The sequence below is a fragment of the Furipterus horrens genome, unplaced genomic scaffold (assembly GCF_987537825.1).
Source record: "Furipterus horrens unplaced genomic scaffold, mFurHor1.1.pri manual_scaffold_15, whole genome shotgun sequence".
Classification (NCBI taxonomy): domain Eukaryota; kingdom Metazoa; phylum Chordata; class Mammalia; order Chiroptera; family Furipteridae; genus Furipterus; species Furipterus horrens.
Window position 1 is genome coordinate 21,327,796 of NW_028327185.1, and position 23,747 is coordinate 21,351,542.

General features: G+C 51.6%; 1 long non-coding RNA gene across 1 annotated transcript; it reads left to right on the top strand.

Annotated features, from left to right (window-relative positions):
• Positions 1-17,585: 17,585 nt before the first annotated feature.
• Positions 17,586-23,222, top strand: LOC149992508 (uncharacterized). Its single transcript, XR_016508323.1, has 3 exons — positions 17,586-17,704; positions 17,919-18,037; positions 22,736-23,222. It is a non-coding gene; the product is annotated as an uncharacterized LOC149992508 (long non-coding RNA).
• Positions 23,223-23,747: the final 525 nt, after the last annotated feature.

Sequence of the window (23,747 nt, forward strand, 5' to 3'; positions counted from 1 at the left end):
GGGGTGATATAAGTGGAGGCTGGGAATTGCTGTGTTGAGTGCCACGCTAATGAGGTGCAGGTCAGGGGTCCAGTCCCCATGTGAAGGGAGCGGTTCATTTCACTCTGCCTCATGGCCTTAGATTCCACCCTCAACCCCGGCCATCTGCCTCCAAGATGCGCCTCTGCTCCCCAGCAGGACAGAGGTCCCAGATCCTCACGTATCCATCAACCCTGTAGGAAGACCATCCAAGCCTGACCCATGGGTAATGCGCCAGGATTTTTAATGTTGCAGATGCAACTGCTGTTACATTGTTATTGTATGTTACTGCACACGCATGAAAACATGGAACAGTCCAATGAATCAAATGTCATGGGGCCCATGACCTCTGAGGCATTGCTCTTGGAATCCAGAGTAGAGGCAGCTTTAAAAACGCTGTGTGTGTATGATGGTCCCCCAGATGAGTTTTGTTGATCCTCAGGAGAGGGAGAAGTGGTATGAATATCTATAAACAAAAGATAACGCAAATATCACTTGTATTTAGTTTGGAATAGATGATACAATTTAGGGACGACAGATTGCCCTTCTTAATTATGTTTTTCTTTAGCGAACAGTAACAGCAGTTGGCGTTCCCTGAACACGATGGCAGGAAGGACAGCGCAAGGGCCCAGCTGGATGGGGAAGGGAGGAAGCCCAGGATGGAAGCCCAGGATGGAGCATGTGCACGAGAAGATCCACAGAACAGAGATAATCCAGCTCCACAAGTCAAAAGCGAGCTGCATCCTGCTAATTATTGACTTACTGCCTGCAATCCTTGCTGCGAACTGGAATTTCAGGTCACTTAGATTTCTCTAATTCTCACTCCAACTTTCTCTCCTGTGTATCCAGGTTCCACTCATTCCCAGAGGTCAGCCTCAGGGCCACCTCTGGCTGGGGCACTACGTGTCTCCTCTGTCTTGAATCTGCAGCACATTTGCCATCAGTCTCCACTCACTGTCGACGGTAGGTGCTGCAACTTGAAGCAAAACAAAATGTAACAAAACCAAGTTTACCATAAGCCAATCAATTAAAACAAGGGTGAAGTTCCCACGGCATATTTCTGGTCACAAAAACATCACCAAACTTTTAAATAAAGACCCAGAACACTTCTAATATTAAACCTTGACATAAATATGAGCTGTACATACTTTAAAGAAAGATTAATAAAAACAAGCAAGGTAATTATTTTCTCACCCACTTATTCCAGTTCAGGGCTGAGGGTGGCCAGAGACCATTCCAGCAGCTGAGGCTGCAGGCGGCTCCCACCCTGGACAGGACCCCTTCTGTCCCAGGGCACGCTCGCATCCACTGCACTCAGACTGGGACAGTGCACATACACCAAGTAACCTAACGTGCACATCTTTGGGGCACAAGAGGAAGCTGGGTCCCCAGAGCTGTTCCGTGCAGATGTGGGAAGAACATGCACACGCCACACACACAGCAGCTCCAGCCCGGAGTCTATTTTTTTTCTCATTGACATTTAACAAAATGGGGTTGAACAAAGCGCCGTTATCAGAGGACCTGCTGTCTGTGCTCAGCTGTGGAAATCACGTCTTGAGGACAAAGTCGAGCGCTGCGGCGGGTGCTGAGTGAGCGACACACCCGTTCACTGGTCCGTCTCACCAAGGAGCTTCCCCAAATGTGACAAAATCCAACACCGTTCATTAGAAAAACTCTCAGAAAAATTGTAACAGGGGGGGAACATCTTCAGTTTGCTAAAAGCTGCCCACAAAACCCTACAGATAATGTTATTTTCATGGTGGAAGACTGAATGCTTTCTCCATCAGAGCAAGAAAAGGCAAGAATGCCCACTCTCACCGCCCAGCATTGTACTGGAAGTTCCAGCCAGCGCAACAAAACAAGAAAAGGAATAAAGGCTCATGGCTTGGAAAGGAAGAAATGAAACTCTTCCAGTTTATAGATTATCATGACTGCGTAGAGGGTCAATCCAGAAGAATAAAACAAAAAACAAACAAACAAAAAAAACCATGCAACTCAATTGTATTTTTATACACCAGCAATGAACAAGAGGACACCAAAAATTTAAATGCAATTCTACTTACAATCACTTGAGAAAAATAGAATACTCACTATAAATCCAACAAAACAGTACTTATATGCTTAAAATACTGATTAAAAAAACCAAGAAGAATTTAAATAAATGAAGAGACATACCATATTCATGGATTGAAAGACAACATAGTAAAATGTCAATTCTCTCCAAACTAATATACAAGTTAACACATTTCCCATCAAAATCCCAGCAAGGTTTTCTTTTTTTACATATAGACAATATTATTATAAAGTATATATAGAATAGCAAAAAACTAGAATAGCTAAAATAATTTTGAAAAGAAATGTAATCAAAAGCAGGGCCGACTGCCTGCCACTACGAAAGCCAATACTTGAGAGTCAGGTGCTGATGCAAAGGGAAGTGGTTTATTTCAGATGCTGGCTACCTGGAAGATGGGGGCCTCACACCCCAAAGTCCATCTCTAACTCCCAGTGGAGGCAGAGGTGTTTTTATAAGGAGGGAAAGGGGAACAGAACAAAGAAATCAAGAGAGGGAGTTGCAAAGTTCTCTACATGCAGAAGAGCACAGTCCGTTCCCATATGACAAGCGATGGTCCAGTGTGTACCATCCTGGCTTCACGTCATCCTGGCTCCATGGATGAAGGTCAGCAACTCTCCCAGACCTGGGATAATTGAAGTTGGAGTCTATCTTTTGAAGCTAGTTCCTAGGATTCTTATACAAGCTACATACTGCTCAGAGTCAGCACTTACAGAAACAATGTCAAAAGAATGGTGGGGTGAGTTACAGTTCCCCACTGTTATAATTTTCCACCATTACAGAAAGAAGAGTGAATCCCGCACTCCCAGACAGGAAGGTGACATCTTCCTGCCTGATCTGAGGCTCACACTCACAGAGTCCTCAACTGGACAAGGACTGTCTTCCCCTGACTTTTCATCTCCTGGGAACATGGTACACTGGGCCCATGGCAGAGTCCATCACAGTCCCATTGGTCAGGAGACACCCGTCCTTGGAAAGCAGAGGGTAGGACGCCAGCATGAAACAGGGACTCATTCATACTTTCAACGGGTATTTACTAAGCACATACTGTGTATCAGGCTCTCTGGGCTGATGTGGAGCACATTTCTCTGTCTTCATGTAGCCTGCAAGCTACTAAAGCCTAAAGAATATATTCCTTAGAATGCAGGTTCATCAGTTCTAACAGAATCTCAAATACCAGAGAGGGCGATAACTTCATTTCTCTGTCCCACGTCAGCTGAAGGGTGAGCAGTCCATCCAGAGCTCTTCTGCCGGGACCGGGTGCCTTCAGGCTATGGCTCTGCCATCACGCGAATGCTGCCCTCATGCATTTAGTCCAAGGCGGTTGGTTTCCCATGAGACTCACATTCCAACACATTCAAGGTTCTGGACGGTCACCAGCAAAACATAACAACAGACCAGCAGACACCAGCCCTGTCACAGCCACAGTGATACCCACTCTCCGTGTCTTCACCTCTGGCTTCCTTGCTCGGGCCACAGTCAGACACCGAGGTCAGCTGTTCAGAGCAGGGTGAAGGGTCACGGGGACAGAAGCCATGTGTGCCTTTCGGGGCTACCGCGGGAGACTAAGGGAGCTGCCAGCACCCAGAAAGCCTCCTGGCTGGGCCTCATCTCCTCAGCCAGATGGGAAGAGCACCCTGCACCCTGAACCCAGTTCCCTTCCCCTCTGCCTCCCAGAGGAAGGTCAGGCCTCCGAGGGTGTCCACATGGCACTCCCTGGCCCTGATCCAAAGCACACCCACCCTTCACTTCTCAGCTGCCATTTCACCTGCGGGGCGAGGTCCTCCCTCCAGTGGGTGCCCCAGGGGACTGATTCACCTGAGGATGTGGGAGGGCTTGGCTCCCCTTTAAACGCTTGAGCAAGAAGTGCAGTCACCAGGCTATAGCCGGGGGCTAAATCCTCCCCGACAGGAGAGCCTTTGTTTGGCTGTGGCATTTTCCCTGGTTGCTGGGGTGCCAGAACTCCGACAAGATCCCACTTGATAAGGCAGGTCGAGTGGGGTGAGGGGAGGGTAGTGCAGGGTTTCTGGTTGGCAGGTGGCAAGTGGCTCACTGCAGAATATTCTGGCACCCAAACTCTGCTCCTGTGAGGCTCCTGAGCCTTTCCTCTCAAAGGAGCCTCCCTCAAGCACGTCAGAGAGCCATGTCTGGCCACATGACCAACCCTGCCTAGCAGCCAAAGGGGTCAGCACCCTGGAGTCAGCAGGGTGGCTTCACTTCGGTGCTTTCCTGGGTGACCCCTACAATGGCAGCCTGTTCCATGTCTCCTGACCCCAGAGCACCCAGTTGTACCTGGGGCCAATTCTGAACTCCTAGGACTTGGGGTCCTTCTGAGCCACAGAAGTGGTAGGTGTGCCCATGCTGGGTAGGGACCAGGGAGGGACCACAGGCCGCATCTTTCCCACAACTCATCCTCGCCATAGTGCCGAGAGCTCAGGCGTGAATGCACGTGAACAGCGCTCAGATCTTTGCAGTGGGGAGGGTGGCCAAGTCACTGCGCCACTCTGAGGCCCCTGAGAGATGGGCCGTGAGATGCGCGTGACAGCGTTGTAGTGGGGGTGGAGGAGGTGCACGGCGTCCAGCTTCTCGAGAGTCCCGGCACATAGAAAGTGCCCGAGAAGTGGTAGCTGCTGCCTTCGCTGGTGTGCGGAACGCTGTCCCCAACCACACAGAACCCTGGGGCTGCTCTGTGTCCCCTGAGTTCCTTGGGCGGAGGTCCCCACATCTGCACTGACACTGCATGAGCACCACACTCAGCGTTTGCCCCTGCCTCTCCCGTCTGTCACCAGCCGCCTTGGCCTGGGGGCTCTGCTCCTGTCTTCTGTCCTACCACTGTCACTCCGTTCCCAAGGACAGCCAGGGAAACCATCACTCCTCTGGAGCAGATGGCTTATGAGGAAGGAAGGATGGACACACATCTAAGGGTACTTGCTCCATAACAGCAGAGGGAGGTGAAGCAGGTTGCCACCCCCAGAGTGGCGTGGGCTTACTCTACACCATAAACAAGTGACAACCTCAGGCCATTTTTCAAAAGGTGGGCACTCTGAGAGCTCAAATCAGTCACCTCCTCGTGCAGAGAAAGTTTCTGCCTTTGAAGCTGGGACCAAGAAAATGTACGTCCAGTCCTCATGGCAACTATGCATCCACGGAAACTAAGTTAGGTCCTCACTGCTGTCCTCTGTCCCCATTCCTGCCCTAGCGCCCACCAGATAACCTATGTGTACTTTATTTGTAAAATTATTCATTTCAGGTCCAATTCTCCCCTCTGCTCACAGATGGGACGGCAGTACTGTGACCGAAGGCTCTGATACCTACCAAGTATACACTCTAAACCTGGTAGTCCAGCAAACAGTTCCTGTCTTCCATGTGTGACATACACCAGGTGTAAGTCCACAGGAGCAACGGACAGATGGACAGTTGTGAACCTAATGTGAGACTCTGAACGGGGCTGCCTCACCTGACTGTCACTGTACTAGTTTCCCACGGCAGCTGCGACTAATCATCACCAACTCGGGGGCTAAAACAAGACAAACTGACTTGTCAGGAGTGAGACTCAGTGTCACTGGGTGAAGACAAGGGGTCGCAGGGCTGGCTTCTCCCGAGGCTCGGAGGCGAGGCTGCGCCTGTGTCTTCCCTGCATCCCGGGCTCCCTGCCCTTTCTCCAGCTGCCAGGCAGCAGTTAGCATCTCCAGACCCTTCTGCCTTTGACTTCTGCTCTTGGGGTAGTGTCTCCTTCTGACTCTGACCCACTCCCATAACACTGGATAATCTCATTTCAAAATCCTTACCTTAATCACATCTGTCAAGTCCCCTTTACCATGTAAAGTCCCACGTTGACCGGTTCCAGGTATTAGGATGTGGACATCTTCACCCCTGTAACATGTATTTGGAAATCTTTGAATAAAGAAGGTTTCCTAAATTCTAGTAGTTTCTTGCTCCAACCCTGAAAATGTTTTTGTAAGTTATGCATCCTAGATTTTGAAATCACATCTTGCTCAAACTGGAGGCAATGTTTTCTCCACAGCTAGCATGTTTGTGCATGTGCGTGGCTATCTGTCTAGGAGAAAGGGGACCCCTCCCGCTGCGAGATGAATTGTATCCCCTAAAAAGCTATGTGGCAGTCCTAGCCCCGGTGCCCACGAGTGTGACCCTTTTTGCATATAGGGCTTTTGCCAATGTCACTAAATTAAGATGAGGCCATGCGGAACTAGGCTGGGCCCTAAACCCAGTGAATGGAGCCCTTCTAAGGAGAGTGAGGTTCGGACACAGAGCAGAGACAGAGGAGAGAAGGCCATGTGACTTTGAAGGTAGAGACTGGAGTGATGCCACTGTGAGTCAAGGAACCCCAAGGACGCCCAGCCACCAGCAGAGGCTGGAAGAGGCGGGGATTCTCCCCTAGAGCCTATGGAAAGAACGTGGCCTGCATGTGACTCGTGGATTGTCTTAGCCTCCAGAAGTGTGGGAGGACACATTTCTGTTGTTTTAAGCCACCCGGTTAGTGGCACTTTGTTCCAGAAGTCCCAGGAATCCCACCCCACCCCCCACCCCGAGGCCCAACTGCGAAGCACTCCTCGCTCCCAGCCCGGCCCCCTCTCTTCACCACCATGCGCGCTGCGCAACAGTCGGCTTTGCCGCAGGAAATGACCGTGGACCCCTCCAAGCCCAGACCGCCTTCTGCAGACAGACTCGGAGTGACCATTGTCCGTTCACCTTTCCCTGGTTTCTTTGAAAGAGCCTCGAGGAGCATCAAATCAAAAGAAAAATCAAATGGCGAGGTTTGTTCAGATTCTATTTGAAGCGATGCACCGAAGCTCGTTCCAATAACAAACCAGAGGCCGGTCGGAGCGTCAGGACGGAACTGGGTCGCTGTGCGCATGCGTGCAGGGCCGGCCAGGTGGCCGCAGGGCTGCCGCACCCGCGCCCCGACACCCCGACACCCCCGCACCCCCCGACACGCCCCCTTGTTCACGGCAGCTGCTGTGACCGCCTTCATGGCCCTCTGCCCAAATGCACACAGAACTGCTCAGCCACCAAAAAAGGGCTCTCAGGCAGTTTCGTTGTAAGATTTTACCACCTTGAGGAGTCTAACAGGAACATTTTGAACCTATATGGCCTCTTTCCCCCAGAAATCCCAAACAGATTCATTATCACTGGTTCTCTGTGAGCAAAGCTTCTTGCTAACCCTTCAGGGGGTCCCCCCAGTGAGGAGGAACTGTCCCCCTGAGAAGGGTTCAGTCAAGGTGAGACCCAAAGGGAATGGAGGAGCCATGGGAAGAGGCATGAAACTACTCCTGACAGCAGGGAAGGTGTGTGCAAAGGTCCTGAGGCAGCAGAGGTTGGCCAGAGTTCAAGGAACTAAAGAAGTGGCAGGAGTGGTGTGCGCATAGAGGAGCGGAGAGCAGGACGGGCCAGGCCTGCAGAGTTTCCTCCCTGTTGGAATTTTTTCTAAGTGCTGTACAATGGAGAAACTTTGAAGGGTCTGATGAAGTATGGGGAGGGATGGTATAACATAATCCCTCCTTCTCCTCTCTCTTTTTCTTCTTCATCGCATTTGTGCTGGAGAGTCACTGAGAGGTGGATAAGAGTGCTGGGAAGGAGGCATTTCAAGATGAGATGGGACCTGGCCTGGGCTAGTGGTCATTGTAAGGAGCAGAGGGCACAGTCAGGTGTTTGCTGGAGATGGACTGATAGGATTTGCTGTTGGACTGTGGGGAGTGGCTGGCTGTGCCTGCCCTTCACAGGGGTTTCTGCCTCACTACAAAGTGTCACCCCAGCTCCCAGGCCCATGGGTGACCTGGGAAAGCTGTTCCAGGATGGCTGCCAGTGTTCCATCTGGCCTCACTGTCATGAGTCACGTTGGAGAGTTCAGCTGTTCTGTGACGTTTACCTCGGTCTGCAAGATGCCTCGGTGACCCCTATCTCCCAGCATTTTCCCCCAGTTTGATCGTCTTTGCACACACTAGGCCATGTTTCTTATTTAATTGCCAGGGAAACCTTGTCTAGAAGTGCCTCCCTGCCCAAAGCTCTTTGGTGGGAGACAAAACCCCGATTTGTAGTTTTTACCAAGTTCTGTGCTACCAAAACCCCCACCATGGCCCCTCTCAAGTCACCGAAGGCCAAGTGGCTTGCAGACGCCTGAGCGGTCAGCGCTGGTCTGGCAGCCTGGAGGCTGGCCCTGGTGCAGCGCTGCATGGCTGCCGGTTCAGGGCACCAGCAAATGGCCCCCTCGCTTCTTCCTTCTCATGTGCGTGGTTGCCCAGGTCCGAGCAGAGTGTCCAGGAAATCTGGTGACGCTGTGAGTCCACAGGCCTGGGATCACACCCAGTGACATCCCGTCTGCTTCAGTGGGTCTGTGCAGCTACACAACCAGACCTGCTCCTTGTGCAGTTTCTCTTCACACACACGGAGAAGGCCCGGGAGAACAGTCCCCATACATGGGTCTGCGGGAGTGACGGAGACTCAGGACATCTGGGGCCAGCTCCGGCTCTGCTGCTCCCTGGCTGAGTGACGTCAGATGAGTCACTGAACCTCTTTGACTCTCAGCCTTTGTGTCTGCAAAATGAGAGGTGAGTGCCCCTAAATCTCAGTCACTGAGCATGTCCCCGAGCCTGGGATGGGAAGGGAGAGTAGATGGAGACACACAGGAAGGGGGGTGAGATTTCTCATCTGGAGAGGCACGGAAAATACAGACAAATACGGACTCAAAGATAGCTCCCAAGACTGAGCCACTCCAATCCAAGGGTCCCATGGCACGGACCACACGTGTGCAACACCCTTTGGATTTCTCCAGACAGTGAAACTGTGTTCAGTGACAGCAGAGTCTGTACCTCCTAAGGTTGATGAAGAACTTCTAGAATGTTCCTCCTCTGAGACCAGCCCAGCTCTGTGACCTGGCCCAGTGGCTATTGGTGGCACTCCTGCCCCCAGCGTGAGCTGCGGGAGGCCATGAAGGGACCCACGCTGACTCTACTCACCCACCCATGCCACCTCCCACGGAGCGCACCCTGAAATGTTCTCTTCAATCCACAAATAGTTCACAAATGTGACCCTCTTCTGCAACCTGAGTTCCCTCCCTTCAGAGCCACAGATGTGAAAGTTGGGGCGCGAGGTCAGGGGAGGGGACTAGGAGATGTTAAAACACATGGAGAACAGGGACTGAGCCTTTTCCTCCCTTGTTCCCAGACTTTTCAGCACGTTGGGAACACTGGCTGTTGACACGTGAGACATTGAGGCCACCTTGTTGATGCTCTTGGCAATTTATTTGGGTTGAATGTGTCTTTTCAAAATCAAGATCTTTTGAGTTTCTTTAATAAAAATATGAAAATATTCCCCAAACAGAAAGGAACACCGAGCATAATCACATAAGAATAATTTAAGCTGAGAAAAGCAGCCCAGTCCCACAGAGTCCCAAGGCGAACCTTGGTTTCCGCGTGTGTTCACGAAGCTCTGTCCAAACAAGCCAACATCGCCGGAACCCAGCGTCCATGCCCCGCCGGCTGCAGTTCCCATTGGCTTCCTGTTTTCAGCTCTCCCAGAATTACTCTCACGGACATTTTTCTTTCATCCCTCACCTTGAACAGCACCGATTTGCAAGTGTGGGTGCCTTAGCAGGGAGACCAGCCCCGCAGGTGTGCAAGACGCCCAGGTGAGGACCACCAGCACAGCCAGCGCGCTTGCTTTAATTCCCAGGATAAATGGGTTTTTACAAATAGAACTGAGGGCTCCATTATTTCTCAAATACTTTGCTTCTTCTGAGGAGCCAACAAAATCGGTCACGCAACTGGCCCGCCGATCCGACCTCACCAATCTCTGACCTTAATAAAAGACCCTCATTTGTCCTGCCTGTTAGCAAACGTTGCTTCTCTCCTCCACAGGAACACTCTTCATCCTACGGAGCGGCCCAGTTTATGCAAATGGCAGGGACACCTGAATCACAGGGATTCCTCCTGCAGCCCCCACACCGGAGTCTCTGTTCCAGGGAGGGGAGACTAGCAGGGGAGTAGATGACCCAGGACCCAGGACCCAGTCTCCAGGGGGTTCGAGGAGTAAGTACTTCTGTGGATTTTGTGGGAATGTATGCTCCAAAAGCCCAGATCCTTAGAAACTGCTTGAAGGTGGCATCAAAGCTAATTCAGGTGGAAGACTTTCTCTGGGAAAAATTCCCCTGCTCTGTAGATGTTGCCAGGCTGTCTTCCAGAACCAGGGAGACAGTAGCAGGATTTGGACTGTGGCCTAGAGGCAATTTGCAGCTCTCTGCCATCCAATGAACCGCAGCCCCTTGGGCTGAAACTGGCAGGTGCTGCAAAATCTGGCTGACAGGTCAGCTTCAAGGTGATCTGCCTGCCGAGTCTCCTTTCTGTTCAGCTAATCTCCCATCACACCTCTGGTGCCTGGTAAAGGTAAATAATTATGACTAAGTGTGTGAAGCAGGAGGGTCTTTGCACACCTGTAATTATCACCTGGCAAGTCTCTGCGGAACCTGGGAGTTTCCCAGAGGGCCTGCGGGGCCATTACTCAAGAGGGCAAGTCAGGGTGCTTCCTCCAGGCGGCATCTGGCCGGAGGAACCAGAGTTCAACCGTACAGAACCGGACACGTGTTTTGCGGTGACTCTGGAGGAGTCTGAGTCCCCAGGCTCCTAAGCTGTGACACACCTGGTTGGGATGCTCACAGCTATTGTTAAGTGTCTCAAACCAAACAGTGCATAATTCCCTGAGAGCATCCCTGTCCCAGAGAAATAAAATGTGAGCCACAGATGTCATTTTAAATTTTCTAGTAGCCAAGTCAAAAAAAAAAAAAAAAAGAAGTGAAGTTAATGTTAATGCTATAACTCAGTTGACCCAAACATTATCATTGCATCTTTCAATGTAAAAATATTTAACATTAAAAAAATGCATTTAACATAAATATAAAAATTATCTGTGAGAGATATATATATATATATTTCATACTAAGGTTTCAGACTCCGGGAGCCTTCTCTGTTGATAGCACATCTGTATTTGGGCCCCTTGTTCCAGTGTCCCAGGGCCACCTCAGAAGGTGGCGTCTACCTCACAACACCTCAACCTCCCGCAAACATTTCATACAGAATAAATGCCACTGTGATACGCGGATTCCACTTGATTTAAAACGCCCATGCTCCTCATGAAGTGAGAGTTCCTCCAAGTGTCTTCTGAACGGCGCCGGTGGGCCCGGAGCTCAGCCTCGACCGGACCAGCAGCCACAGGAGCATGACTTAGGGTGACCACTTGCTGCCCTTCGAAATGAAATAATAAATAAACTCAGATTCCGGCTACTCCACCCCTGCCAGTTGCTCACCCATGTGTGATGGAGCGCACCCTCGTTGTCTGCCAGGGACCCGGCGCACAAAGGCTGCCCTCAAGCAGAGCCGACCTGGTGACCGCAGTGCAGATGGAGGGCGGCTCTGGGCCTGGGGCCTGGAACAAGCCTAGAAGTCCTGCAGGGAGGAAGCAGAGGAGAGGGGCGGGGAGACAGCAGCAGGTACAGGACCTGCCACCTCCACCGTCAGGGCCATGCAGGGAACAGGGGTCTGTTTCACAGCAGAACAGTCTACATCCACGCTGTCCAGTCAGAACAGAATGTAGGCCACACACTCTGTGGCCTTTTTTAGTAGATACGTTAAAAAAGATGAAAAGAAACAGGTAAAATTAATTTTAATAATACATGTTACTTAACCGACTTTATCCGAACTATTATCATTTCAACATGTGTGGTATTTGATGTACCTTGAGCCTAATCTGCACTTGCAGCCCCTCCCTGCTGGGAGTATCCCGTGGCCACCGCTCTGTGGCCGCACACAGTGTGGGGATCACATAGGGCTGTGAAAACCCAGGCGTGGGTGTGAGTGTCAGGAGGGATAACTTCTGCTCAGATTCTTGAGCCCAGGAGGGAAGTCAGACCAGCTTAAAGGGAGAGGCTGGGGTGAGGAGGGAGGTAAAGCCAGCCCACATTTTCGAGGGGTCTGCACACCTCAGGGGGCGCTCTAACCACCGCACGGACAAGAGGCGGAGCCACTCCCACGTGCTCACAAGGGTGTTTGTGTGAGTAGCATAAAGGCCAAACAGCGCACTAGCAACGTTTGCTGAATATTGCCAAGTGCCTGGACACCAGGTCACAAGGGTAGCCCAGAAAACAGCAAGTGCACCTGTGGGGTGGCGGGAGGGTGGACTTGGCTCTGAGCCAGCCTCCGAGGTCACACGAGGCCACTGCCACGGGTGGAGAGCACCGAGGCTGCCTAATGTGGAAATGTTTGGTTCTGGAGCAGTGGGCAGCCTCAGGCCGGGCCGGGAGGAGGCCAGGCAGCAGGGCCCGGAGCCCAGCCTGACAGTAACCAGACGCGGGGAACGGCCGGCCCCGCTCGCCAGCACTCGCTGCCTCTTTCCCTAATAAGTCTAGGGCACAGGAGGAGCAAGCCAGACGGGCGGGACTTTGGATGGCAGCCCTCCTTGCCCCCGGCCACCCCTCCCTGCAACAGACCCGAGCTGTGACTGGAGGGGACACTTTCTGCAAGATGACTCTCTACCCCTCGGGCATGGTCCCAGCTTCAGCCCTGCTTCCATGGGGAGTGGGAGCCCCAGAGTTTCCTTCCGCCTTTCCCTCCTCCTCCTTCTATTTCCCCGCCGCCTCCTCCTCCTCCTCCTCCTCCTCCACCTCCCTGGCCAGCTTCAGAAGGTGGCCATCCTCCCTGGGCACCTGGTGCTGAGGGAGACCTCCCTGGGCGCTGCTTGCCCCACGTGAGGGGAGGGCAGGATTGCAGCTCATTTGGAGTCAGGAGCACTTTTGAACTGGGATCCTAGGAAAGAACAGTGGGTAATGCCTCTCTGAGTCTCCCAGCAACAAAGAGTGTACAGTACATCAGCCCTCTCTGACAAACCATTTTTTAAAAGGAGGTGCAGCCTGGCCTCTTCAGGGGGTCCTGGAGCGAGGGCGGTGGGATTGCAGGGCGCCCTTACCACAGCATCACCCCGCTTGCTTGGCGGTTTGTGACCTTGGCTGCTCAGGGGCCTTGGAACACGTTGCTGGGGCTTTGCCAGGTGCGGCTGAAGGTCAGCCCTGGGGACAGAGGCTCTCCTGCCTACAAAGGTTACGAAGGGGAACTTTCCTGCTTCAGGGCTTGTAGATAATTAACGTGTTTCTTTCTGTTAACCTGAGAGCTCATAGCTATTCACAGCCCTCTTTGATAATGCAGCAGAGGGGAGAAAATGAATATGTTAACCATTAATCTAAGGAAACGCTGTAAACTTAGGATGGAAAGTGCGGTCTGGGCGAGGAATCCACAGGCAGTGGGGGGGGGGGTTGGCGAAGGCAGAGCAGTGAGACGGTGAGGTTCATGCACACTCAGAGCAGGATTTTTAAAAATCTTCTTCCGTGTTTCTTTGCTCTGAGGAAACGGAGTAGGGATAACCAAATAACAAACACAGAATGTTACAAATAAAGCAGGTTTATTGCCTTTCTGCTCCCACCTCCCACGGCTCAACCTGTCCCCAGAAGGAGTGCTTCTTCTGGCCTCTTTGGGGAGGAGAAGAGCAGGGACATTCCACACAGACAAAGGGAGAGTGTCTGGGAGGCCCCGCTAAAGGTGGCAAGCCGCGAGGCAAGCCCGTCCTGTGGCCATCCTGGCTGGTGCCTGGCCCCTGCTGGGCCACAGGGCAGCCTTGCCTGGAAGGGACACTGTGGTATTTGCTGCCTAGAGAAAAGTGGCGTGGTAGCTTCAGTGCCTGGCAGCAAGTCTGTCCCCTAGGTCCCAGCACTCACAAGTGCAGACGACTGCCTAGCCCAGACATACGGAGAGTGTGGGGTTAGCCAGGCCAAACTGCCCAAGGCTGAGAGTGAGGCAGGAATAACATCTCAGGTACAGGGATCAGCATGTGCAGAGTTCCAGGCAAGGACATGAAGGGACAGGAAGTGGCACAGTGAGGTGGAGTGCAAGGAGAGGCAGGAATGCCAAGGGACGGGGATGGGGACCTGGCAGCGACTGACTTGCATCCTGAATGCAATGGGGAGAATGCTCAGCTCTGGGTTTTAGAAGCATCTCTCTGGCTGCAGCGTGGAGGTGGAGTTCAGGGGATGAGCCTAGAGGAAGAAGCAAGTTGGGAAGAGGTGAACATGGTCCCAAGGTTAGACCACCAGCCTGGATTCGGGAGGTGGCAGAGGGGAGAGGGAACATGGGCAAACAGAGACGTGCCTGGGGCCGGCGGGAGGTGGGCACCCCAAGGGCGATCACAGTCTTGGGCCTAAACGACCTCCTGGCTGGGTGCTGGTGCCACGGTGCTGAAAGGGGCCCCTGGAAGACGAACATGCCTGGAAAGAGAAATAATGGGGTTCACAAGGTTGAGTTTTCGAGGTTGATGAGTGGTTCAGTAGAGCTGTCTGTCTGTCCTACGGGCAGCTGGACATGATGATTTGAAGCTCAGGAAATGTGATTGGCTGCAGATGTGTTTTGGAGTAATTAGAGCTGAGGCCAGGATGGACATGATGTTCAGCAAAGAAGCAAGGAGATGTGAGGAAGGATTCATGGGCTCCAGGAAACAGTATTAAAATGGCCGACCATGGCCTGGAGTGAAGGGGGAGGTGACTAAAGTCAAAGTTCTTGGCAGGTGGCAGTAGGAATGGGTCTCAAGTCAGACCTCTGAGTCCAGTCATTTTGGAGGGAGGCAACTCCGAGGGACTCCAGGGTCCAGGGCTAGTCAGCAAGGAGGGTTTGTGGTTGGGGACCCTGAGCCTGCCCAGGAGACCTAGTGGGGAGAGCGACCTGGGTATGGGACTCACTGGGGAAAGCGAGATATGACTTGGTGGCCCAAGAATGTGACAGCAAGCAAGAAGAGTGTGCGATAAACGTGAATGTTCCAAGGGATTGGGACAGGGTCGGGGCAATGCTGTGAAAACCACGCTGCTAGGAGACCCTCCCCTCCCCTCCCAGACACTTAGAAAGACGTGTGCAAAGGTATGGATGCCTTTGAACCCACCTGTCCACCTGGCTCCGGCAGGGCACTGATCAGGAAGGCATATCCCAAGAGCACGTGACAATGGACGTTTGCGTGGTCACTCATGTACTTGTGGGGGCAGAGGGAGACGGCTGCTCTCCTGAGCCACATTCCTGACTGGTTCATGAATGAGGGTCTTAGAGTTTCCATCCATTGAGCAGGATAATAATTCTTGATGTCTGCTTGCCTCACTTGGACGCTGTGAATACAAATGTTTTCCCTAGTGCTTTGAGCTCACATGGTAAGGAACTATGTAAACATCGGTGCACTCACTGCCGGATGTTCTTGGATAATAATAAATCCTTCTGCCTATCTTTGTTGCAGGATTAAAAGAGAGAGAGAATCCCACAAGACCTTGATTCTAGAATCTTCTGTTCTATGAAATCTCTTTTAGGAAAATGGTCTGAGGATCTAGTCAAGGCTGTTTGATGGCAAGAGGTGTCTACAGAACTTTTTGGATTTAGAAACCCCCATCCCTAAACCACCTAGAGGGAAGCATTCAGCACAGGAGGATGAGAATGGAGTTGAGAAAAACTTTGGAACCATGTCTTGACAAGGGTGCATTCCAGACACCTTTACTCATTCAATTATTCATTTATTCCATAACAATTTACAGAGCATTTGTCACAGGCTCCCTACCAAGCACCCAGCCACCCACCAACCCAGGGCTTGGTTGCCACTGTTTGGCCCAGAGCCAGCTCTCGCTGGTGGGCCCTCCCACAGACTCAGGTGGAGTGGCTTGCACCCCCAGGCCTGCTCACCTTTTCATCCTACTCTCTATGGTCTATGGAGTGAGGGGCTACCAGGCAAAAGGAAGTTGTTTTCTGGTGTGTGTGTGTGTGTGTGTGTGTGTGTGATTGACACCCAAAGACCAATGGAAAAAGGAAAAATAGAGACCCCAAAGACCACTGTTCTCCAATATCTTGTGACGGGACTTCCTGGAAGAGACCTGCACAGTGACTCTGCCCAGGTAAGAGTGCCCACTCCCTAAGGAATTTGTCAGTTTCTCAAGTATAAGAATCAGAATTCCCTTATCCTGCAGGACTGTTTACACAGGCCTGTTGAATGGCAATTGAATAAATGATTCAGTTAATGAGTTGAGACCTGATCATCCACGTTAAGCTCCTGCTAATGGAGACAGATGCTGAAGAGGCTCCCGTCCTTCCACAATGTGGGGTCTGCAATGCCTGCTTTTTGGCTGCAAGTGGAAGGAAAGACTCAGGACAGCATCTGAGATACTGCCCCTGAAGGCTCAGTCCCTGGAAGTCAACCCTAAGTGTGGACTCGTTTGCATGGGCTGCCACTAGCCATGGTTTGTCACACCCATCGGGCACAGGAAGAACCTGAATGGAATTGGCTCGTAGGTCCTGCATTTCTGCTACTGAGGGGGATGGGGCCCAGGCTCTTGGTGGTTGCGAGCAAAGAATTGAGCTGACCACATGGATAATGTAAAGCAAAGCAAGCGGGGTATTTATTAAGGAACGTACACTTCCCAAGACATGAGCACGGGCCATCTCTGGTCAGGGAATGGCTCTCTTCTATTGAATGGCTACAAGCTGTACAAGCTTCTACACATGTGACTTCCCACAATCCTCCTTGATTGCCCACTCAGGGAGGAAGCCGCAGTACTAATTATTATCAGGTCACAAGGCGATTCTCAGAAATCAGGACGCTGATTGACGACTGCCATAGTGTCTGAGGATTTTCCATCTCCTGCCTCACTTCTGTTCCCTCAGCTTTTCCTGCTTATGGCGTCCACACAGCGTGGGAACCAGGCTTCTGGGACTCACCGAGTGTAGCCAACATGTCTGTTCACCTTCCAGAAGAACATCTTACAAGCAGACCTACCCAGGGATAGAACAGGATGCCTCCCGAAGCAGGCAGGGTAGGGCCATGTTGACCAGCAAAGGCTGGGCCCCAGCTCTGCAAAGAGGAGCCCCAGCCTTGGTGAGCAGAGACACCAGCCAACTTCTAGCGTTCCCTTCCAAATTGAAGCTTTTTTACCCCTAGGGCTCAGGTCATGGGTCTCTGGGAAGAGCGGTGGTGAGACCCCACAAGAAGGAACACAGTTGGTTTGGTGTGTGGGGCCATCCCAACTGGCAGATCCAACAAGGCGACTCACCCAGTTTGTGGGGCAGAAGCCCATTGGGTGGTTAAAAATATCCACCAGAGACCAGTGCCAGGGGCAGGACCTGCCAACGGCCTCAGCCAGGCGGAGAGCACCGGTGAGCTGCTGTGCTGGGCTCCGCCCTCCCCCCAGTGCTTCCCACACCGACCGAACTGCGCAGGTGGGACACCATGTGTGAAGGGCGTCTGCGTAAAAGTGAGTTTATGGCCCTGGCTTGGGATTGTGATCCAAACACACAGAAAAATCTCAGGAATAAAAGGGGCAATAAAATAATTACACATGCTTTGAACTCGTATTAAACACCACCTTTATTTCAAGACTTTCGACGTGTTTAGCAAACAAGCTCAGAATTGTGCCCTCCTTTCATCAGTGGGCAGACTGCGTCACAGCGCGGCCAGGGCTTGTTTTTGGGAGAACTCCTGGGCCAGTGGCAGAACAGCCCCGGCCCATCTTTGTTCTGAGCTTCAAGGTCCAGACTCCTATCTGTAGGTATACAGTCGACCCCACAGCTGAGCGTAGCCAAGCTCCAATGGGTGGCTCCGTACTCCGTAGTCAGCAGTAAGACCAGTGTTCATGCTCACTGTACCCCAGTCGTGGGTGGTTGGTACTGTCATACACAAGTGTAAATCGGGGCGCCAAGGACCTAGCGCTGGAGGGGACAGGGTGGGCCTAATCCAAAGCTTTCATTTTACCCACCAGGGACACTGACTTCGAGAGAAAGGATCCACCCAGACCAACATCTGCTCAGAGGTCAGAAATTTAAAGTCATCCCTCCAGTCTTTACTTCAGAATATGGAGAAGGCCAGGGCCAAGGCCAGGTAGGTTCCCCTTAGGAAGCAGTTTGGGAGAGAAACATCTAATGAACAAAACCAGGAGGTAACAAGGGTTCCTAAAATCATAAATGTAAAGAATGCCAAAAATATATATAACAGATTGTAAAAATGATGGAGAGAATTCTAAAATGTTCACTATTCTTGGGGTTGTTTTTTCTATTTAAAATGTGAAGATTGTTCCATTGAATGTATTTCCAATGTGGAACAGCTCAGGAGTTATGAACTTGACACCATCGGCCCAGGTGACACCGCTCAGGACTCCGCAGTGCACCGTCCCTCCTTCCCGGGCACTCACAGCCCTCCTGGCTCACAAGGGGACCCCACTGGCTAGTCACCAACCAGGTCCCTGTCCTGCTGGGCAAATGAGGCCCCATCTCTCAGCCTCCCTTGCAGTTTGGTGAAGCCATGTGACCAGGTCTGCCCAGTGGAATGTATTCGAGCCAATGTAGCTTCAGACCAATAATCTTTCAAAGCTCCTGGGCAATTCTCCACTGTCTTTCATGACAATCAGTCTCTTGAACGTGAACATTTAAGGTGACTGATCTTGGAAGCCACACACTGAGGATGGCAGAGCCCCCATCAGCCTGAACCTTAAGGGCTGCAAGGAACAGATCCCGTCCCCCTCGCCTGCTGCTGACAGAACACATTCGAGTTGGTGTTGGGGCCACACCCTAAGGAATAACTAAAAGAAAACAAAGATCAAACTTAGAACAGTTTCAGTGACAGTTATAATATGTTATATGATGTTAAAATAGCTACCGTTACCTTACCTAATAGAGCAATTTAATAGAGCCTCTCCAGGCTAAAAATGAAAAGTCTATAACTGCCTCCTCACCCCCAAAAGAGTAGAAAAAAGCCTGAGGCACAGAAATACCCTGTTACTTTCCTTCTTTGCTGAGTTAGTGGCCTGTGATAAAGCTCAGCTTCTTCAGTTCCCTTCCTGGATGCTCTAGGCAGAGGATGACAAATTGATTTGTCTTGAAGCCACCGCCAAACGATTGATCGTCAGAACCTGCACTAAGAAGGATTCTGGTCGAGTCAGAAGGATGCCGTGATCAATAAGCCTTCTCTACCAAGTGCACCTGCTCCTGTGTCAGCCACCAGCTCCCAATGTCTTCAGAATCATGGGGTGCTTGTTAGCAACTCAATCTCCAAGCCCCACCCTCCACCCTCCCAGCACTTACAGAATTAAAATCCCTGAGTGTGGACCCTGGAAATCTATATATTTATAATCTTTCCACTGAATTGTGATAAAGAATTAGCTTCGGAAGCCACCCAGTAACATGCGGGCACCTAGGCACTGTAGCATATTAGGGAAGGGGACCAGGTGGTCTTCACCACCTGGAGCTGGGTGACCCCGGGTAAGTCCCTTAACCTCTCTGTGCCTCAGTTGCCTCACATGTAAATTAGAGATGATAATAACAGCTTCCTCACAGGGATGTTAGGAAGATGAAATGAGATTTGTACATAATAAACACTCAACAAATATTAGTTATTATTATATTCTCTTTTTCTAAGCATCCATACGAAGCATTGGCCCACTGCCATTGGTGTAGGTAAAACATTGCCCACTAAGGGGCCCAGGGACCCCGACAGCAGCACCACACCCCCAGCAGCACAGAGACAAAAGCACACAGGGCCTGGGGAAACCTGTCCGTGCTCCCCACCCGCTGCTGCAGGCAGCCCTGACTCAACCCCACCTCCTCAAGCCAGAGAAGAGCCTGGATGGGGAGCCCCTGCTGAAAGGAGCCTTGAGGGAGACAGGAGATGAGAGCACGTGGGTGCTGACTCGCCGGGACCACGATGCTCACAGCGCCAGGGTGCGGATGGACACAATGTGACGTGATGGTGGCGTGCACATCAATATTGTTAGCGTTGGAGAGCAGTGGCTGGACCCTTCCCCAACATCAGCTCCCAATCGTCAGAGCCCTTCTGTGTGACGGCACGTTTACTGCCTTTGCTTTATCAGTAGGCCCACCTCTCAGTAACAGAAGGGAGGAAGGGAAACCTCTCTCACTCCCCAGCCTGTACCCATGAAGATCCAAACACACAAAGCTCAACTCTGCTGAGCCTCCTCAGCAGGAATTAGTTGGAGGGATAACTGGTAACTCACAAACCAACCCAGAAGTTCCCAGAAATGAGCAGGAAGCAAAGCACACCAGGGACCGACAGCTTCAACCACGGCCAATGTTGTGCACAAAGCTGCCTCCTTGGTACCTTGACCACCTGCTCACCCCAGGGCACCAGTGCTAACAGATGGGAGGTACTGGGACCTCCACGGCCCACCAGGGGACGTCTGCCATGTCCCCATGCCTGCACCCTCCTGCCAGGGCGCTAGGAGAGCGAGTAGCCTGCCCTGTCTGTCTTCCTGGCGGGCAGTGGAGCCCAAAATAAGAAGTGGGTTCAAACGCAGGGCAGCCAAAAGTCTGTAAATGTTTGCTACCCCCAGCCAATCCTGGCTATTTTCAATGGATTGACTAGTGGGAAAGCAGCAACCCCACGCGTTCCCACTTTGTCCACTCACGCGTGTGCGGGCCCTGACCAGCAGGGGAGACTGGGCTGCTGGGCAGGAAAGGACGGAGCTGGCCTTTCAAAGTGGAGTCTTTGCCCTTGGACAGTGGTGTCTCGGGAGCCAGGGGACCTCAGCCAGTCCCGGGAGATGGGCTTGAGCGAGGAGTTGCGGGACCTACCCTGGGAGGTCGGGAGCCCGGACACCCTCAGCCCAGCACATTCTGGGAACTGTCACCAGCTGAGGAGCCAGGATGTCTGAGCTCTGGCCCTGCCCTGTCTTTGCTCCTGGCATAGTGTTCAGCAGATCTTTCAACTTTTGTGACTCAGTTTACTCAACTGCTAAACGGAGATAATCCCATGGAGCTCAAAGGACTTCTGTAATGCTCTAATGAGTGTTTATAAAGCACTTTGTAGGAGTTTATAGTTACCTGAGCTGGGAAAGGAATTACAAATTGCTCAGGAGTAAACAGTATTTAGAATCTAGATTTCCAGTAGCCAACAGGTTTTCCTGGATGTTTACAAGGCCATTGTAACAGGACGCCCTGAGGTCCCATCAGAACAAATGGGGTTCATTCGAAGCACCTCTGCTCCGGAAACGCATGTGACATGCTGCGTATCGTGCTTCCGCAACTCAGGAGCCAGCAGAATGACTAGATTCAGAAATGGAAGCCAGCTGCTCACGTCTTTTTAAAATTTTAAAACTTTTTTCGGGGATTGGGGCAAACGAGGCAATGGAGCATTGTTTTGGAAGCCAGAGAAACTTGATTTCTCCCGGCAACTACATCTTCCGAAGTGCTACATGCTTCCACGGGAATGTGCAGGCCGTGCTATATGAATAGATAATCACTCAGAAAGAAGTGTCATGTTTTCCAACAGAATTTTGGAATCAAGGAGATAGAGTGTTGATGTGCAGAGAGAAAAAGCATAAAATCTGGCTCTGGGCCTTCCCCTGCCTCTGGCATGCTCATCTGCACACCGCTGCGTGGAGGCCACCTCCGCCTCCTGCTCGCAGCGCGGGGACCCTGCATACTGCTGCGTGGAGCCACCTCCACCTCCTCCTCACAGTGCGAGGACGAGAGCTGAGCGGGGTGAGCTGCCTAGAGGCAAAGTCACGCACAACCGCGCATGGCGACCTGGTGTTCGTGCCCAGACTTACCCGCCCCTGCTTCTGTTTCGTTATTGTCATTGCTGCCCCGCCGTCATCGTTGACACCTAGTTACTAACTACCCAGTGCTGCATAGCACCCCAAACTGCGTCTCAGTCCCTTGTCCCACCACCTGTACCCTTGTCACCCAGCAGGAGGAACAGGATGTGCAGGATGGGGGCGCATGGAGGCAGAGCTGGTGTTCTCAAGCTGTCCCTCAGTTGGCCGGAGAAGGGGTGGGGCAGGGGGCTCTCGGAACTTTTAATACTGGGAGAAGAGCCAGCCTCAGTTCCTGCTCTGCCCTCTGTTTCAAAGGCCAGACTGACTCTGCTGAACTGTTTGCTGTTTCCCTGGTTTAACACGAGCCAGGAAACCAGAAGCATCTGAGGTTTTGCCCCAAACAGCACAGGACTCACCAGCCACTGAAAGTTGTCAGAGTCTCACTGAGCTCCTACCAGAAAGTCAGGATGAAATTAGCTGGCTCAGGGAAAGCACACAGCACAGTGTCTGGCATGTAGAAAACACCCATGATTTTATTTCTGTTTGTTTGTTTGTTGCTTGATTGGCTGATTGATTGTTAATGGTGCCGATGTAGAGGAAGCACAGAGACTATTTAGAGATGATGGAAACAAGGCCAGGGAATTCAAGTGACTTCCCAGGGTCCTGTTGTTGGACTTCAGAGACATTGGTGCCGGCTCGAATGAAGTAAGGCAAACAGGATTTTCTGAGGGTCACCTGTCCAAAATCCAGTTGATATTTAACTGTTGGGCACCCAAATAATTTAATTCAGTATGAACGAAAACGTTGCTTACTCCTACTTGCTGTGGACCCTGCATTTCCTCAGGTAAAAGACTCTATGGTAATGAAGACCAACAGAAGTGGGCTTGGGAGCCACAGAAGGAGGCACAGACAGGGCTGCCTCCTCTGCTCACATTGTCTGCACTGTCCCCGGAAAGGGCAGTGGGCTGCACTGTCCCTCAGACCAGAACCGCCTCTGACAGTACTTTCCATCTGTCTCTTTGCCTCAGAGCCACCAAGACCCATCATGGATGTGCTTCGCCCCGTCGGTCAGCGAGGAGCTGCTGGGAGAGACCGAGGGGGCTGGGTGACAGCTGTGGTTCGGCCCTTTCTGTGGGAAACCCTGGAACACATTTGGGCAGCATGAGTTCTGAACCCCAAAAGTTGAAATGATCTGGGCTTGATATTGTTGTTGATCAGTGTACATGGAAATAACCAAGGCAGCTTCCAGGTAAAGGGAGTCAAAAAGTATAAATGTCCAGTTATAAAATAAGTAAGTCCTGGGGACATGAAGCAGAGCACAGTGACCACAGTTAATAGCACTGTTGTATATTTGACAGTTGCTGAGAGTAAATCTTAGAAGTTCTTATCATAAGAAAAAAAATTCTGTAACTACGCACGGAGACAGATACACACCTGAGACTAATATGTCTGTCAATCATACCTTGCTTTTTAAAAAGATAACTGTGATTTCAATGATAAGTAGGTGCTCAAACAATCCAAAGAATATATATAATAATAGTAAAATTTGTCTGACCTGAAAACAAAGCTATGGTATTTTATACAGAAGTTTCAGGTTTCAAATTATGGTTTACTTAGATAAACTCATAGATGGGATTGCGTCCTGGTACCAAGGACCCGACGCAGCAAAGATGTGACCACGGACAGCCTGGGTGGCTGGGACGCTCTTGCTCCAGAGGAACGTCCAGCCTCCTAGATGTTGCACCGAGTGGGCCAGATGTGGATAAATCCCAGCTGTCTGACTGACAAGCTTTAGATCTACCCAACCCTCATAAGTAGGTAGCTCACCAGGGCACGGACAGGTGTTTGTCTTCCCCTCCATCCCTCTGTCTGGTTTCCTACCTCGGGCAGGGGAGTGGGTGCCCAGCCTGACTCGGTGGCCTCCTCTGCAGAGCAGGACGGCAGCGCTGCTCTGTCAGGGACTGCTGAGGCTCCCCGGGGCCCGTGTGGACAGCGCAGCACTATTATGTGAGCAAGCTCATGCTCCTGTTACCTTACGTG